Source organism: Hippocampus comes, unplaced genomic scaffold, assembly GCF_001891065.2.
Source record: "Hippocampus comes isolate QL1 unplaced genomic scaffold, H_comes_QL1_v1.1 scaffold250, whole genome shotgun sequence".
Classification (NCBI taxonomy): domain Eukaryota; kingdom Metazoa; phylum Chordata; class Actinopteri; order Syngnathiformes; family Syngnathidae; genus Hippocampus; species Hippocampus comes.
The window spans coordinates 308,628-322,199 of record NW_017842061.1 but is presented as its reverse complement, the minus strand read 5'-3'; the positions used below and the strand labels follow the sequence as shown (position 1 = coordinate 322,199).

General features: G+C 45.0%; 1 long non-coding RNA gene across 2 annotated transcripts; it reads right to left on the bottom strand.

The window, feature by feature from the left end:
* Positions 1-319: 319 nt before the first annotated feature.
* Positions 320-13,042, bottom strand: LOC109511550 (uncharacterized). Of its 2 annotated transcripts, none has more exons than XR_002167344.1 (3): positions 12,963-13,042; positions 11,201-11,384; positions 320-810 (listed from the first exon to the last, which is right to left on the bottom strand). It is a non-coding gene; the product is annotated as an uncharacterized LOC109511550 (long non-coding RNA). The 2 variants fall into 2 exon arrangements; XR_002167343.1 differs by lacking the exon at positions 320-810 and adding an exon at positions 8,379-8,961.
* Between the last annotated feature and the right edge of the window lie 530 nt (positions 13,043-13,572).

Genomic DNA, 13,572 nt, shown 5'->3' with positions numbered 1-13,572 from the left:
ACAGCTGCGGTGTTGATAAACACGCTTGGTGTTTTCATACCATTCCTGATGACACGGCGTCTTCTCGTCCGGGCGGATAAACGAACCCTCCGGGAGGCCAATTCGTTCCAAGATAAGTCGACGTCCGAACGCCGTCTTGCCGCAAGCTAGCTCCCAGTTGAGCTTCAACTACCGTTAAACATTTCAACTCGTAGGAGCAGAACAAAAACTCAAAGAGTTCATATTAGTGAGCATCAAAAAGTCAATTTAGCCTCGCAATTTCTTTGCCTTTTTGGACTACATATTCCAAATAAGCAAATGAGGGCTATGAGGAGAAAATTTGACAGACTGCCAAATGTTTACGGAGATACATATGATCCAGCTTGTCGTGGCTCAACTCTGACAGAGGAGTCAGGCAGGAGGAGATAGAAATATTGGGGGGGCAATGCGACGATGCTCCTCAACCTCCTCATTTTACGGAGACGTCGACTAAAAATGACCGCACGAGATTACCGCGCGGACAAATACGACCACCGCATACATCAACTTAAAAGCAAAACGGAATGAAAGTTTGGAACAAGGATTTCCAAAAGTGTTTACAAATCGGAAGACATCATTTTGGAAAGCAAAGATGGAGTGGTGGAGCGCATGAGTGGTCCACTCACCTAATTGGCGTGCGGGCAGCGTGGGGGTCAGTTGCCGCTCAGTGACGGCGTGGATGTGGGCGTGAGCGATCGGTCGTCCGGTTGTGCCCTGTGACTGGCTGGCGACCAGTCCGGAGTGTCGTCTGCCCGAAGTCAGCTGGGAGAGACTCCGGCACCGCTCATGACCCTGCACAGGGAGAAGCCCGGTGTTGAAACTAACAAATTAAAAAATAATAATACAGTAACAATATATATATATATATATACATATATATATAAAAAATTTAATATACCAATATATAAAATACCAAATATTTCCATTCATGTTTCTTACAAAAACTGTCACAAAAATACATGTAAAAAAAAATCAATACTGCAGTCTAATGACAACTTTTTCCGCATACAATCTGATATCGGTCTTGTTAATTTTACAACTTTTTGGGGTTATGAAAATGTTTTCCGCCTTGGAATTTCAACCATTTTTCCTCCCCATATTTCCATTTTTCTCAATGAATATTGCGTACTAACCCTGGAATGTCTGTCTGATTGTTCGGAGGAAATCGGCCAATGACGTCGGGAGCTTTTAGCGGGATGGGTTTCGCTCTCTATTGGCCATCGATCGTACGTTTGGCTTGACACGCGCCGAGTGAAGTGAAGAGAGCGGATGACAGGGGAAGGAGTGATGAGGAGCGATTGGCTCGTCTCGAACGTCCCGCTGGAAATCCGGCAGTCTCTTCCCTCTCCACCGGCGGCCATGTGGACAACACATGGCCGCGCTCGCTCCTGTCGGTGCGAGCGTGCGTAAATGCAGAGCGTCAAGTGTCTGTGCTGACGGTCCAAGGCAATCTCCCACTCCTTCCTTGACGGTGCTTTGTGAGGATCAGTCACTTCCTCCGCCATCAAAGGGAAACGTCTCCGTCTGGAGACACTTTGGCTGCGAGATCGGCGCGAGCTGATGCTGCCAGTAAAGGGGGGGGGGGGCATAAAAGACACGGCGAATAGACGCGATGGGCTCATTCACGACGATAAATATTAATCGTGCGATGATGCATGTGTGGCGTGAGAGTGTGACGGAAATCGACGCAAGCGAGGATTCGAACTCCAACCGGAAATCTAATGCTGGTCCCCCAAATCCTCGATGCCACCGAGCGGCAAACATTTGTGAGTGTTTGTAGCGAATGTCGCACTAAGGTCACAAACATCCGCCAAATGTAGGCCAACAGTTTTTGTGGGGTTTTTTTTCTTGTCGCAAGGAAATTTTGCAAACGTTTGCGATTTTCAACGCGCATACGCAAAACTTGGCCAACAGGAGCAAATGTTCCCCACGCGTTAATGCTAACGCGCTAAGCTTTGTGAGGAGGCTTCTCTGCGCAGTGGAAAAAATTGACAATCTTTGGATTCTCACTTTTGCCATCCAAGGTGCTTCAAGGTCTTGGGTGAAGCCGACCCTTTTTTTACTGCTGACTGCTAAAGTCGGAAAAGAGCTAGCAAATAAGCTTTCCAACTCGCGTATACATTCCGGTTACGTTCGCCTTCAGACTTGCGGCTCGCACAATCCTGTCAAGTTGCGGCTCAAACGTACGTTACGAACTCCACATGCGTTGTTTTCAACAAGTTTGCGAGGATGATACAAAAAATACCTAAAAAATGTCATGGTTCGCTGGTGAACTAAAAGGTACGCGCCCTAACGGTCTAATGGCGGTGTTGCTTTCCGTCAAAACGCCTGACGCCAACAAAGAGACGTAGCGGGGGCGTCCTGTCCGTCGCTCGTCAGCAAAACCGGTCGGACGACCGCGAACGGGAGCCGACGGGAATGCGGCGTAATTGCAGTTTACGGTCGCGAGCCGCCGGCCGCTCGCCCGCTCATTGCAGCTGTTCTGGCAACGCCGCCGTGTAATTGTCTCCAAATAGGCCCAAGTGCCTTCACTTTGCATCAATAATGGCAGCTATTTTCAATTCTGCCGCGGACGCAAAGCCGTCGGGCCCGTCGTTCCACATCCCGAACATTGAGCTTCAAGTCCTCCTTCGCAAGTGGGCTCTTTTTGCTCTCTCGTAAGGCAAATCAGCACACTAGCAGAACAGCTTTTACTTTCTGACATTTCACTCGTGACATGAAACCGCACAAGTCGACATCCGCAAGCTAGTAGCGAAGTGCTCCAGTTTAATGAGGAGAATTTTAGGTCACTAGGAGTACTAGTAGCACACAGCTGTCAACTAAGTCACGCTTTCACCTCGCGAGTACCATGCAGATGTCCTACTGGCAGTGGCGGAGCTCGACTTTTATCCTTGGTGGGGCCATGGGGTGGCCAAGGATATCTTGAGGCGGTCCGCAAAACAAAAACTTGGAAACACGTCATCAACATCTATTTTTAAATATTTCATAGAATTTGCTCAATGAACAGTCTCCTTCAAAATGAAATAAAAAATGACATCAAAAAATCCAAATTCAAAGTCAACAATCAATCCAAGGTTCAACAAAACACAACGACCCAAAACAGACGAGAAGTGAACACGTGAACAAAACTGACAGGACAACGAGGCACACTTGGACAAGATGCGAGGGGCTGGAGGGAGTTGATTGGTTCACGCAAGGAACAGGGCTGACCAGAACAGGCGGAGACCAAATCCTAGCGAGCGGACAAGATGTGGAAAAGGCCAAACAAAACTAAATCGAATCGAAGCTATGCCAAAGTCCACAAGGAGATCAGGACAAAAAAAATCAAAGCTCAAACACACGAGCGCGGGCTACTAGTGAAGCACTTTTTGCAGCCTTTTTAGGCGTGGGCCAGCCAGCCGATGGCGGCCTGGCCGACGCGGCCGTTAGACCCGACGTCCCCCTTCCAAGCGTCACAAGGCTCCAAGAAAAAGACGCTGCAAAATTGCTATCAATCAATCGTTTGGCGGTTTGCGCGTGAAAGCCCAACGATGAGTTGATTTATTTGGATTTGGGGGGGGAGTTGCACTCAGTGACAATTTGTCAGTCAGCACGAGGTCACCACGCCTCCAAATGACAACAATCTTCCATGAGAAAACAAAAAAAAAAAACAAGGACACAATAATAGGCTGTAAAAAGTACACCAATGCGGCACATTCTGTTGGAACCGACGTTGTTTTAAAACGGGGCTTCCCAAAATTGCTGTATTATTTTTTAAAACAGCACCGCTGACATGCAGGGGGTTTTTTTCCCGTCCCAATTCTTCGTCTTGGTCGCCGTTGTTGTTCTGGCGTCTTTTCCCCCCCTACAAATGACTTTCTTCACGCTTTTGATTGGCTACATTGCTCTTTGGCTTCTCTGCTTGATCGCCCATTCCAAACCTTCCGTTCGGAGACCAAAGCCATTTCAGAAGCTTTTCAGAATACGATTTTCAAAAAAAAAACCGAGTCCTTTAAAACCTACTTGAGGACTAAAATAACATCTTTTGGGTCGCTTAACACTTAACAACAACAAAGATGACGGGCAGAACACGTTTTTGTTTAAGGGCACGATGGAGAGAAAAAAAACCCCAGCAAAAATCTCCAGTTTTTAAAATGTTGGCTATAATGCCATGTTTTTTGTTGTAATGTGTTAAAATATGGATGGATTCACAAAAAAGATTTGGAAAGCGCGATCATCATCATCAACATAATCGGCAGCTGTTTTTCTACGGAAGCGCGGAACTGCCGATGTGGAATCAACATTTTTGACTGGACGGAGGACGTACATGCCGAAGTTGAGATCCGGTGGCAATTCTGGGGGGAGGAGAGGAAAAAAAGGCCTGTTGTCAGCTTTTGCTGCTTGTGAAACTTTTGGCCGCTGACCCGCTTAAGCGGTCAAACGCCCCCCCCCCCCCACGGTGACCCGGCCCCGCCCCCGCTTGTCTTTGATTTAATGAAGCAGCCTGGACCTCCTCACCCTCAAGACCCTCCCGAGGTCTGGGTTGAGTTTTTGGGGATGTGTGGAATGTCAGCTTATCAGTGACACGCCATTCAAGAGCACGGATACGACACCACACATTCTCGACTTGAACGGACCGCGCGTCTCGTGCGCCCAAGATCAAGACCGCATCATGTTTGAAACGGTCATTTTGAAACCCCAATTTTTAAGTCCTAATTGGAAATTGTAAGCCACGCTTGAAACCATAAGCTTTCTCGTGAACCCTACCCCGTCTTGAAAGCGTCGTTTTGAACCCGATCTTGAAACACCCACCCCAGTCTTCAAATCTGAAACTCATCACCAATCGGAACACTAGTTTGAAACCTTGAATTGAAACCCTAACCCTGGCTTGTCTTTGCAGTTTGAAGCCCTACCCTGGGCTTGGTTTAAAATCCCACATCAGGCTTGAGATTCTACTTTGTGCCCTACCCTTGAAGGAGAAGGGGTGGTCGTCATGTTTCTGGCATTCCGACGTGCCCATCCTTCGTATATTTTGCATCGCACTCTACTTTGCCGCTCGCTCGCTTTCTGCTTCAAGTGGGAGGGGGAAAAAAAAAAAAAAAAGTAATTGCTTTGTGAATTAAAGCGAGCAAGTCACCACAAAAACATCTTGTAATTTGTCCTCGTTTCTCTCTGGAGACGTTTGGCTTCAAATGAAAGACGCAAGTGTTTCTATTTGTGACACCGGTGTGGATCGTTTTTGATGAAGTCTCCCCCTTTAAACGTCGCCTTCCTGCTCTTCAGGTAATGGCGCGTGGAAAAAAAAAAAAAGAAGATTGGTTGAATGTCTGGAGGACGGGGAGAAAGGTAAGAATTCAAGCTTGCGTACACAATTTTGAGATTTAGACACAGACCGCTCACCACAGTCTCCAGCTAACAAGTGTTAGCAGCTATGAGGTGCTAGTTGCTGCAATCCGACTGAACCAAGAGACGGGTTGTCGGCTTCTTCTCATCAATTAAAAAAAAAAAAAGGAATGTTTAATGATGAGAATTAAAGCTAGCAACCGACCTCAACGACTGTGACCAACTTTGAGTTCCAACGAGCCGATGATGACGACACATCCTCTTTTCTGCCCTCATAAAAAAAGGGGAAACGTTTCTACGTTTTGGGCAAACGAGTGACGAACTTCCGGCCACTGAATAGTAAGAATTAAAGCTTTTAGCGGCGAGCCCCTGAATCTAATCATCATTTTTCCCGCCCCCTGCAAAAATGATTCCACTTTCCCCGTTTTGATGAATGAGAGATCAAGTGTACCACGTGACAATAAGAAATAAAGCATCGAGTTATTACCTGCCGAATCTTACCACAGTTGACTCGCGAGAAATGTCCCGTCAACAAGAATTACAGTAGCAAATAGCTCGCTCCTGAAATCACCGTTGTCGACTTTTCTCCGGGGGGAAAAAAAAAAAAAAGTACAAATGGGGATTTCACCATCTCTGCTTCGACAAACGAGAGACGGGCTGTGCCGCACGTAACAATAAGAATTAAAGCTGCTAGCTGCTCACCCCTGAATCCAATGAAGGCCAAACGGCCGCCATTAACGACGGGTCACAAGGCCACCAGAGAGAGATGTGAGCGACGTGGATGTAGCGTTTGTGTTTTCGTACACGAGTGCTGACAGGGCGAGCGCGTCGAGTGCGTTGCGGTGAGAGGTGACGGCCGCCGCTTCACTACAACAACACGGACATGTTGTGAAAGGAAACAACAAGACGCCCTTCACGCTGATTTGAAAAGAAAACGGACGACTTGGCAGCTTTTGACACTTTGGACTTGTTCGCGCCCTTTGAAATAGTCTTCAGGTTTATGTTTGCTTTCAACTGCCGGCGATTTACTGCTGGACTGGGCTGCTTTTTTACGGCTTTAGACCGCAGCTGCAATTAAGCATCCCGCGGCCATGGGAGGACATCCAACGGGAATAGGATGGAGTTTCCTTTTCAAAAGTACTCAATGTCTTGACATAGAAGAAAGTTTCATGAGTGACTGGCGGAGTGTGCAGAACATTTCTATTAGAGTGGCAATGTTATGTAAGACTTTGCGGTAGTTCTCAATGGGGGGTCGGGGGGGACCTTGAATACATTTCTGTCGGACTAATATTACATTTTATAGTGACTTAAATTAACACTGGTTAACACAGCAAACTTGGATCAAAGATGTGTCCCTAAAAAAATTTGGGATGCTGATTTTAAGGGGGTGCCCGGTGGTCCGGCGGTTAGCGCGTCAACCTCACAGTGCAGAGGTTGTGGGTCCGATCCCGGCTCCGGACTTCCTGTGTGGAGTTTGCGTGTTTTCCGCGGGCCTGCGTGGGTTTTCTGCGGGTACTCCGGTTTCCTCCCACATTCCAAAAACATGCATGGCAGGCTGATTGAACACTCCAAATTGTCCCTAGGTGTGAGTGTGCGCGCGGATGGTCTCTGTGTGCCCTGCAATTGGCTGGCAACCGGTTCAGGGTGTCCCCCGCCTACTGCCCGAAGACGGCTGGGACAGGCTCCCGCGCCCACCGCGACCCTTGTGAGGATAAAGCAGATCAGAAAATGGATAGATGGATGCATGCTCGTTTAAAAAAAAAAAAAAGGGGGCGGGGGTTCCCCGCAAATCAGTTTTTAGAGGTATTTTTGTGGTTCAGTTTGACCTATAAAAGGGTTGCACAATACAGATTTTTACTACCCTTTTTTTTTACGGCTGACGTTTCAGAAGAAAAAAAAATCACCGGTTGCTGAATCAAAATTATTTTTCATATTACTAATTATGTATTCTTGTTTTTTATTATGAAAACCTGAGGTGCTAGAGCAAAAAAAAAAAAAAAAAACAAGGGCAGTTTAGGAATCAGTGCAAAAACTTCACCCAGAAAAGTTGACTAATATCGCTGATTTAAAAAAATATATGCAGTAAAAGCTGAGTTGATCAGTGTAATTTGACAAAACAGAAAAGCAGTGACTGGAAAGGCGCTCGCATTTACGTCTTTTCACTGCATGCCATCCTCGAGTGGACTGTTGTGACAAGGAGAATCAAATGAATTCCACGCTTAATGAGAAACTCCAGCGTGTTGCAAATTGGATACAAAGGTTTTCTTGGAAGCTGATCCCATCTCCAAATGATTGCCATTGTTTGGAGTTCCTCAGGGCAGTATTCTTAGCCCCCCTCCGCCTCAAAAAAAGTCCTTATCTGGGCTCATTGTTGCACTCGTCCCATTGAGGTGACACCGAATGACCCGTTGAGCTCAAGCTTTGTCCTGTCATCAAGATGAAGACGTTCCCTCGGGCATGTAGGACTGCCTCACGGGGGACACTTTGTGTGTGTGTGTGTGTGTGTGTGTGTTCGTGGACAGCATGCCTCAACTATGTTACATGACTCAATGATCCAATATTGTTTTTTCCTCTGATGATAAAAGTTTATCCACTTAAAAAAAATACTTTACAAAAATACTTTTTTTCTATTCTCTAGCACGAACAAATAAGGAGCAGAAGTTTTAGAAAAGATGTATCCTAATTTTGTTTTTTGTTTTTTTTAATAGGGCTGAAAACAAATTATTGCTGTACTTTACTAAAAAGAAGACAAACTATGGATGTTGCACCCTCCTAATTAGAAAATATTTCGGTTGCGCTTGTTAAAAAGAAGACAAATGACTGATTAATGTCTTTAAAAAAAAAAAAATTAAAGAAAAATAAAAAACACACTGACGTTGCCACAAAAAAGAAACTATTGAAGAGAAGACAAAATTATGTCCATCCATCCATCCATTTTCTGATCCACTTTATCCTCACAAGGGTCGCGGGCGTGCTGGAACCTATCCCAGCCGTCTTCGGCACATGATGATATTTTTGTTTTGTTTTTTTTTTTTGTGGGCTGTTTAGCATAGCTTGTTCTTTCCATGTTTCCCAAAGAAAAGATGAAGTGAGTCAAAGTGGTTTTTGAAAACCTTTGGCAAGTCCTTGTTTGGAGGCATTGCTGCATTCTGGAGTGGAGGACTCCGCTGCCCCCTACAGGCAGAGGCACGCGCCCTACCACGGTGTGCATTTGCCACCATGCGATGGACTTCCTTTTCAGACGGTGGAGGTCTTCCCTGATATTGCCCCCGCCACCCCCCCAAAAAAAGAAGGAAATAGAAGAGACGAGAGCATCTCCATTAAAGGCCGTATTTAAAGAGACAAGGTGGCAGGTTGTGTTGAAGACATTCGAGCCGGTTGTATTTTCTTGTCTCTTTGCGTCTTCGAGTTCATTTCTCAGTCTGCCTCCCGTCCTCACTTTCTCCCGCCATTGCTCTCCCACCGCTGAAACCGATGTCAATTTCCATCTGGCGCGCTCTGGCGCCTCGCTTCCTCACCTGATAGCGCCGAGCGGTGTAAACAAACCACACCGTCGGGTTAGCCAGGAAACATCACTTCTGTTCGCTCTTCTGTCGTCGTGAGGGAGGGACAGCAGAGTTACTGAGACGGAAAAGCAATGAGGGTGGAAACAAAAACGTGTTTTCAAAAACGTCTGAATTGACAGTGAGTGTATCACGGTAGCTTGGGGCTAGTCTGACCGCATTAGAGCGCCTCGTTGTCGGCCATCAATACACGCATGTTATGCAGAGAACAGCGGAAGAACAATGAGGAGGGAAACATTAAAATTAAAAAAAAAGTCTGACTTGACAGTTAGTGCATGACAGTACCTCCGGGCTAGTCTGACCGCATTCGAGTGCCTCGTTGTCAGCCGTGAGTGCACGCACATGACTGAGAGAAGGCGGAGGAGCACAGGGGTAAGGGGGAGAGTCGATTGTGACGGCCAGTGTCGAGTGCCTCGCGGGTAGCTATGAAGATGAAGCAGCATCCATTTTTCCAAGTCGAAGTCGAGTTATTTTGATTGACAGCTAAGCCGGGCGTGCTTTCAGCTCATTCAGCGGACGCGCCCGCAGCGTTTCAGCGGAGACAGTGGCTTGATTTTTGGAGCCTCATTGGATATACTTGCCAGTTATTTCAAGCATTCAAAATTTCTTCCTCTGCGGTGTATACATTTTTCAAAACAGATCCATTTTTAATTCACAGGGACTCGAACGTTAATTGGATTCTTCGAAACAGACGGGAGTCCCACTGGAGGTCTACGCGAGATTACGCACGAGCTCCACTTTCCCAAACGGCTCGTAGAATTGTTTGCACGGCCATTGTCGTCCAGCCGAGCGTCCTTAATGAAATCGTCATCTCCGTCCCCGCGGATAAGCAACCTCAGCCCTCACTTGACGCTCTCCCTACCCGAAAAAGAAAGCCTCCAGAGAGGGTGCGGGGATTAGGACCAAGCCCACCCCCTCCCCTCCTCCCTCGAAAACCTGTGAAGAGTCCATTTCACACATGAGTGTGTGCGCGCCCCCCGCCGCTGCTCACACTCCATCAATGGGCGGCGGGAGAAAACCAGGCGGCCTCCGAGTGATCTCGTTAAGCCTCCGCCGTCGCCTCTGCTCGCTCCAGTCGTAGGCTGGCCAGCGTTTGCATGAGAAAACACGGATTAATCCAAATATTTATCCTCCCTGGGAGACGTCTTTGCATCCCACCGAGAAATGTGCCTATGTGATGCCTTCTTTCCTGTCGTACTTTTATTTGAAAGTGCATTGGAAAAAAAACATTGTGATAATATGGGATTAGGGGAGTTGGGATGAGTGACAGAAAATGAGAAAATGGGAACGTCAGGCTAGCTAGCACAACCTGGCATTTCCAAGATGAAAGTTAGCACAAAAATAAAAGAGAAATCAAAGCAAAACTGGATTTTTATAAAATCTCTACAGCTAAAATCGATTAACACGACCACAAATTGGTCGCACGCGGATTACAAATTGCACCAGTAAACACCGGCCCCCCCCAAAAAAAAAACAACCTCTGAATGAGGACACATAAGCAGATCAGACATGTCAACTTCCATGATGCTTTCTAAAATGTCGACCAAAATTTTAAATTCTCCCATGTAATAAATAAGAGAGATATTCTAAGCATTTTCTTGTGACCAAACCCCTCGTGATAGTACCTTAAACAAGAGTTGAATCAACAGTTATTCGTGACTTCGTTAGATGGTTTCGGTCATAACGGCCCTCCAAGGGAAACGGTAACTAAAATGTGGCCTGCCACAAAAATGACTTTGACACCCCTGCGGTAGATGCTAATCTACAATCATGCCACACAAATTTTCCTCTATGACCCTCACTGCAATGCTAAAAATGATGTGAAACTCGAACGAAACCGACATGGGCGAAAATACCCTCTAATGTGAAAAAAAATTTCATGCATGAAAGCCATTCCCACTTTTCTGCTCTCCCAATGACGAAAAGTTCCCCTGTTCCGTTATACGAAATCTTTTTCTCTACTCTTGCCTAGCAATGAGATTCACTACACATCTGAGATCAAATTTGCTGCAGTGAAAAGCCCCCTGTTGTGAAAAATTTCTTGCTGCAAACATGATTTCGTTGTTGAGGAGTTTCACTGTATTAGGGCGAGGAAACCAGGGCAACTAATCGAGCCCAGAGCTCAAATGTGTTATTTTTTTTGCAAAAAAAATAAATAAATTCCCAATGACTGTATGTAGATCATTCAAAATGACAAAATTTCCGTGTTTGAATTCAACAAGGATCCCACGCTTGCATTTTGCTGCTGAGCAACTAAACGGAAAAATGGTAACATGCGTATGCGTCTCCCGGTCTACCTGCAGACAAGCACAGCCCTTGTGAGATGAGTCTGGTGTCGTCGCCGTCGCCTTGGCGACCGCCACCGATGACATCATCATGACAGGTCCCTCGCCTGGCGGGGAGCTCTTTCCCTGGGCTGTCAGGTTTCCATCGCGACCAGACGCCACTTTGACACACCATCAATTCTTAAGGCCGAATCGTCTAAAAAGACAGACCAGGACAACTTGAGCGTTTACGTTCGGTTTTGACAACAATTAATCCCAGAAGAAATCGGTCATATTTTGTTCAGACAATAAGATGGCTGCCGTGGTGTGTCGACAAATAAAGGTTTGACATATGCAATTTGCCAAAGAATTCAAATTTCAATAAGATGGCTGCCGTGGTGTGTCGACAAATAACAAAGGTTTGACTTGTGCAATTTGCCAAAGAGCTCAAATTTGACAAAAATGTCAAGATACACTCAACTCAGATGATGTTTAGGAGGCATTTTTCATTTCTGGGGCACATGTGAGCCTGCCCGGTGACTTTTGATGCAAACAATACATGGACATAACCTCAAAACGAACCTTCGTTCAACCCAAGTTGAGTGAAAACACGGCCTCATGTTTTCATTAGTTGGCGATCTAGTTTGACTACACTTAATTAGCAACAAGTGATGCGAGAGTGAAGATGGTCGAGTGAATGAAAGACTTCTTTTCTGAATTACTGTAAAATGCGAACTCGGGAATTCTCATTGAAAATCCAAATTACTTTTATTAAAATACAGATTCAACTTGTTTGTATGGATTTAGTAAAGTGATGTTAAAAAAGTGCAATAAAAGAAAATGTGTGAGGTTGTACCGACATGACCAACTTTTAGCCTCCAGATTGAAGTAGCTTCCTTCACTTGCGCACTCGCTGCCAGAGAAGTAATTAACGACGACAAACCAAAGGCCGCCAGTCAAACGACTCGCCGTCGCGCAAAATAAGATAAGAATTCAATTATTTTCTCTCTTCAGCTTCAGTACGGATGGTCCCCTTTGTTCTGTCTTTTTTTTTTTCACCTCCACCCTGGAAGCTAATACCACACACATACACATATTTAAGACCCCCCAAATTTGGTACGTAATAGACGATAGTTGATAGAAAGCTTGTTTGAAAACTCAACACAACAGTTGCCAAGGGAATTGGAGCATCATTTGAACACGTTACGCAGCAATGAAATGTGGACACCGATCAAAAATAAAGTCACAAAACAATGTTCAGACTGACGTTTATTTTTATTTTTCTATTTTCACTATTTCTTTCGGTTGTAACAGTTGAAGGCAGTCAAATAATTTCAATTTGATTCATAACCAAAAACCGCAAGGCAAAATAAGATTTTGGACACGGATTTTAGATTGTACGTCGGGTGTCGTGTTTGTTCCCTTCCTGAAAGCTGAGTGCTACATGCTAAGTGCTACATGCTAACTCTATTATTCGTAAAACATTCTTTTGTTGCACACCTGGTATGAAGACGTAACTTAAGTAACATCTATGACTCGCTAACTAGCTATGAGTTCTAAATTAAGAGAGAAGTCTCTTTTTTTATGTATTTATTTTTTTTAATCAATAAAGCGTTACCACCTTTGGCTACCATTTTGTTGCCAAGCCACCATTTAACATATACTCGCACGACAAAGGCTTAATGGAATACTTCATATTTTTTTCTCCTCTGGATGAAATGAGGTGTCATATTATTGTTGCTACCGATTTTAGTTACAAAAGAGTCGATAAGTGTCAAATGTTGTACAATCTTACCCCAATTTTAAGTGCTCCTTTGTCAGCCCCACCCCCCGACGCCCGGCTTCCCATTTCCTCCATTTTGTTTTGAACGTAACTTTATTTGCACACCCATTGAAAGAATGACAGAAAGAAAGAAAGAACATGATCATCTATTCTTATTTATGGTGTCATTTGGAGAAAGGCACGCGGTGCTGTGATGTTTTCAGATTTCCAAATCGACTTAAAAGTACAGTTAGTTGTAGGTACCGTAGGTTTACAGGTGATGAATAGTTTATCCACTTTCAAGCGTTCCTGTTTGGTGGCTTTTTGTTTTGCGCCCTTTCTATTCTTGCCATCTTGTTTCCGAACCACATTTTATTTGCACATATGCATTGACACAATGAAGTCGCTAATTGATTCGATAATTTGGTTTCTCATTAGAATAAACTGAGGTGCCGAATTTTGTTATTTTCTTAAAAATCTGCTTGAAATATATATTTCGTTGTTTTATTTATTTGTTCGTTGATGTACAGTATGCAACAAAGCTTTATTTTACGCCGTATGTAGTGATATCACCAACATTCGCCAAACGATTTTTCACGCCCTCTCCAATGTAATCTCATAAGCTAATAATGCAGCGCTGCCT